The sequence below is a fragment of the Morone saxatilis genome, unplaced genomic scaffold, assembly GCF_004916995.1.
Source record: "Morone saxatilis isolate NCDOM2014 unplaced genomic scaffold, NCSU_SB_2.0 Contig14, whole genome shotgun sequence".
In the NCBI taxonomy this organism is placed as follows: domain Eukaryota; kingdom Metazoa; phylum Chordata; class Actinopteri; family Moronidae; genus Morone; species Morone saxatilis.
Window position 1 is genome coordinate 22,764,425 of NW_023339696.1, and position 5,666 is coordinate 22,770,090.

The following is a 5,666-nucleotide window of genomic DNA, read 5'->3' on the forward strand; positions in this document are numbered from 1 at the left end:
CTGGGTGAAAAGGAGGCTGGAGTAAAGTACTTCTCAACTTAAGTGCTACAGCAGCCTTATCATCAGCTCGATTAATGCGACCTCGCTATCTTGCTGGTTCATTCACAACCACTCTCTGAAACCACACCTATTAAAAGTGTCGACTCGTGTCAATAATGCTCGCCAGAAATCGCCCACATTTACACGCAGTTCTAGCATCTACAACCAGGATCAATACCGACTACTGCTAACGCATGCAGACCTAGAGAATAGCCCAACAGTCACAATCTACTCTTCACACAATCACTACCATCCCGCACGTCGTCCTCCACACCATCGTCGCAATATTGCAGATGCCACGTATGCACCCAGAAGGTGAACGCAGACAGTGCGCGGTGAGCCTGTAACGCGATCAAGCACAATGTCCCTGCTATCATAGGCGGGACATTTCCGCTAGAAATCCAAATAAATGCTCACAAAAAAAGGTTTACAAAAAAAGTTTATTCGACAGGCACGTGCAACTTATTCGTATGATCTCGATTGTCTGCTCTTACTCACCTTCTTCTGTCCAAGAACGTCCAGCACTAGCGACACAGCCCATGCATAACGCTTTCAATGACACCCTTTGTGACCGACTCCAGGGCAGTCGACCCTGGCGCCACGCGTTTGTCACTGGTTGGGCCAATCGAGTCTCCTCCTGACACCTGTGCCCTCCAATCTAGCGTGCCATCTACCGCCATACTTCAAAGGTCACAATAAAAGGCAGTAACTGCCACTGTAAGTGCTTAACCCATCAGGCTTCTTAATCGGCCGGCTGACAAAACCAGCTCATATGTGAATCACCGCCACCTGCTGGATGAGTCGTCGAGATAGGAGAGCATTGAAACCCAGCGTCCAAGAAGGACACCACCACACTGGCACAAAAATATTCGTGTTATTAATCCTCGTGTTCGTCTACTACCTATTGCATCAATCGCTGGTTTATATGATCTCTTTCTACGAGCCCCTGCCCGCGCGCTGAGCATTGCTGCGGACCGTAACAACCATAAATAGTGAGAGTCGAATCGTGCGAACGATATAAAGTTTATAACCATTCCACATCGCGAGCGGTCAGCGGGCGGCGCAGGCGTGAGTACTCCACGCGCGCACCGCCACCCACAGGGATCTTAGTAAAAAAAGCTTGGTTAATATAAATCATCACCGTGTTAGGAGACGGTTTATATACTGTAAGACAATCTTCTATAAACTAACATCAAAACAACAAACACAGCAACATAAAAAAGATAATATAACATACCGAAAAAGAAACTCACATATAGCTCTTCGCCCACTAGTCTAAAAATAGATATGACGGAGAATTATCCCTGGAAAAAAGAAAAAGATACATCGGCATCTAGAAACACATCCGCTACAAGCAACAACAAAACAGACAGACCATTTCTACTACAACTGACATACATCACCTCCATCAGCTGTCCTTCTATAGGTCCCTTTGCGAAGACATTAATAAGTCACTCAGGATACGCTAACACACAGCTATAATCGCTTCCACTCACAAACCAAAACCCGGACGCACATAGAACCAAATTTTATACGAAATATAATCATACTTTCATGGATTGGCCAGATGAGTACACATCACATATGATATATTAAGCAGATCAAACTAATTCTACATCTGAAGACCCATTATGTACATATATATAATAAGTTATCACAGTAAACAAAACACGATCACTCTAACAGGGTATACACATAGATCCACGCGCACACGGTGCGCCTGCTTCCAGTGCGTGCACCATTCAATCCTATTGCCTCTTGATTCTGATTCCCGAGTGAGTGCACTTACCTCGTTGTGTCTTTTATATTAGCGGATACCTGTCTCTCACCATCTAGAAATTCACTGAACATGAACCAGGCAGGACTCTGTCTCCGTCGCACGCAACTTATCTTTTTACCCGCTCGTTCGTGGCTATCTACGTCATATACACAACACTGACTTATCCATATGCTTTGCTGTGACACAATATCACCGATCACTCACCGCTCCACGGGAAGACTGTCATGGTGACTCACCCCGCCCTGAAAACAAAAGCTCAGAAACAACTAAGAACCGATTAAACAAAAACACGCCTACCACTACAGGATACACTCCTAACATCCTCACAGTCTCAGTATAAAACATTTGTCTTCGTGCACATGAAGAGCACACAGCTAACCATTTCATTAACAGGAATCGTGGTAGCAAAACTAAAAACATTGTTCTGTACTCAACAATAATGAGACAACTTTTTCAATCGTTAAAATACTAATTAATTTTAAACATGACTAAGTCAATAACAACCAATAATCATTTTTATCTCCTCTGACAAGCACCGAATGGATCTTTTCAACATTTACAGTATAATTGGATGATAACCTACCTGTAGGTAAGCTCTTCTCTCCCTCTCATCTCTTCCTCCACTAGTCGCCAACCCTTGAGTTCACCTCGCTCTTTATTAGGCTTGCGGGCGGAAATTGCGCTCCAGGCTTCAGTTTCGTTCTTACACCGTTATCTTCAGACTGTTTTTATGAGTCACCCTTGTCTAGAATAGGTAGGTGCGAGGTTTGTATTCCTGGCGCGGCTCAACGCTGGAAGTGCCAGCCAGCGCGCAGGACTCAGTGGCCTATGGGCAGAATCTGGTGTTCAGATATGAAGTGAATTTATTCCTTTCATGATCTAAACAGATTTACCAACATAACACACAAGCCCGAGATCTGCAGGTGTCGTGCCAGCCATCAGATATATGAAGCGTTTTCCTTTTCAGCTGCTCCTGGGAGGAATCTGCCATCCTCTGCAGCCTCCGATGTCGTCTCAGATATAGTCAGTTTCAACTGTTAAGTACTTTATCAGGTCATTTGCTGCTGTCGTGTGAGAATGCAATTAATATGCTCTTTGCTGTTGGATGACACACTTTTCTCCCTTTCATTGGAACACGCTGTGACTCACCCTGAAGCAAACCGCGAACCGAGCATGCAAGTGGCGCAACTAATCGTCCTCCATATGCTCCGGTTGTTTTCCCGTAACGAAATCTCCATCTGAACCGACCTCATGCAGAGAAAAGGATGAAACACCACCTGAACCACATAAGGTTGGCTCGCGGGAGGTGAATAACGCTCCCCGCAGAGCTAAATGGAACTCTTTGACAGCAGGTTCAGACCAGGGTCCATCTGCGCTGGAACAACCACGCTCCTTCACCCATCAGGCCGACTTCATTCACGGTGGGCCTTCATTGAATTCTAAGGGGTTTAAGAAACATTAAAGTACACACAGTAAGCCTAATAGTTTCTCATCATCAACAGCCTAATAGAAGTGTAATCAATGTACGTTCAGACAAAGCGGTCAAAAGCGGTCCAGGTCGCAAAGCCGCCTGAGTTATAAACAATTTAACTTCTTTTTTCGCTTTCCGCTTTCTCGCTGGCTCCTAATACAAGTGAAATGACTTCCGCATGCTTTGTACACTTTGTACGCGTTTGGTCTGAACGTACAGTGAGTCTGTATGACATTATGAATAAATAATACATAAATAAATAAATAATAATACAGACAGAGAATTGTATAAAAAGTTCCTAAAAATGTCCAAAAAATGTCTCTCTTTTTACTCAAACTTCCTGCAGTTATTGTGTTCACTGTTTATCAGTTATTCTCTCTTATTGTTACACATTGAATATAATATGAAATATCTATCAAATATATAATTTAGTCAATAACAGAAAAGGAGTCCTTTGAGTCAAAAGGTTGGGAACCACTGATTTAGGGAACTAAGGTTGAGGTGCAATAGGAGTAAGAAATCTCTTATTTTAGCCTGTTGTACAGATTTTTGCAAATACACACATTTTAAATAAATAATGCCTCATTTGATAAAAAATATAATTGTCTTAATGTGAATAATCATCTGGAGGTGTTTTCATCTATTAGTTAAAATTCCTCTGTTGTGAATTTTACAATACGTATCTTTAAAGGATGTTTTCTTTTTCCTTCACAATCTGAGCCAGAAATCTCTTCAGCAGCTTTTACATCCACCAAACCTTCTAGCTTTATTCCTCTATATAATCTGAGGGTACGCTCATATATCATTCACAGCCTGATTTATATCACAGTTTATTTCTAAAAACATGACAAAAAAGGATATATGGAGATAAAAACAGACATCCAACGTTCCCTCTTTGAAAGCCTTCGACTCTAATATGTAAAACAAAATGAAACAAGGAATTTAAACCAGGTTTTGTTCAGTTTTGAGTGTAAATCATTATACACTGTAAAAAATGTAAAATAAAAGAAATTTGCTTTAATTTTACATACAATCTTAATTGTTTGCCCTTTTAATGTATAATTAAAGATATTTATACCAATTAAAACCAATGCAATAAACTATAAATACAGGAGAACACTGCTATAATACAAAAAACAGGCTTACATTTACAGCAGAGTGCTGTTATTATTAGATTTTTCTTATTTTAATCTGAATTTCAAAGGTTATACTAACTGGGATAAAAGTCATTATCTGTGAAATTACAGTAATTATTGCTGTTTTCACTGATAAAAACAATTCTATTTACCAATGCTTATACACTGATAAACAACATTTATTCAATGTTTGTGTTGTAAAAATCTTATACAAGATATCTGTCAATTAACAAACAAATTCACGTAAAATTACACAACAAATACTTTTTTTAACTGTTCATTTTACATAATTTTAGAAATAACACATTAAACTTGAATTTAACAGTTTAATCTATTAAATAAATATATTAAATGTATTTTAATCTTTTTATGTTAAAAAATAGATTTTCTTTTTAAATAAGCAGCCATTTTGTCATAATTTACAGTTACAGATTAGAAATGTTAACTCACAGGCTATTTCTGTAATTGTATTAATATTTCCATGTATTTAAAATAAACGGTAAAAACTTTGTAAACGTACAGATGTTTTTACAGTGTGTATATAATATAATCGTTGATCAGAATTACCAATAATGAAGTTTTATTTGTTGCCCTCGGGTGCCTGTTGAGTAATCTGTGGATCAATATCTCCGTGTAACATTGTTACACAGATGGCTGATCAGATTGGGGGGGGGCTGACGCTCTGATTGATTACTCTCTCGCTCCGCCTCACAACTTTACCTCAACGAGCAGAATAATACGACAATTTAAAATCAATACGGTCGATCACACACTGTTTTCCCCTCGTTAACCGATGACACATCGTGACTCATCAGTGATCTCTGAGCGGCTTTATTCGGCGTCTGTGTGGGAAATAAACTGAAACCTCAGTGTGGATGTTTATTTAGTGTCAAAAACAATAATAATAATGTCAGAAATCAGTTCCTGTTCTTGTAGTGTGATGTTGAATGACGTCTGTGCAGTTTGACTCCAGAAAGGTTTTTTTCACATTCGTCTGCTGAAAGTTTCTCTGCGCTCATTGGAAATCTGTGATCCAGAAATGAACAAGATTTGCATGTTCATGGATTCTGGAATTGAGGTAGAAGTTGTAGATTAATGTGCTCGACTGGGATGATCAGAGGATTGTTGCAACACAGACTGTTTCTCTTGTTACACAGGAAGTCTCTTACCGCTGCACTGCTGCATATGCTAACTGTAATAGCTGGCTGACCTCCAGTGGCTCCAACCAGGACTCTGACTC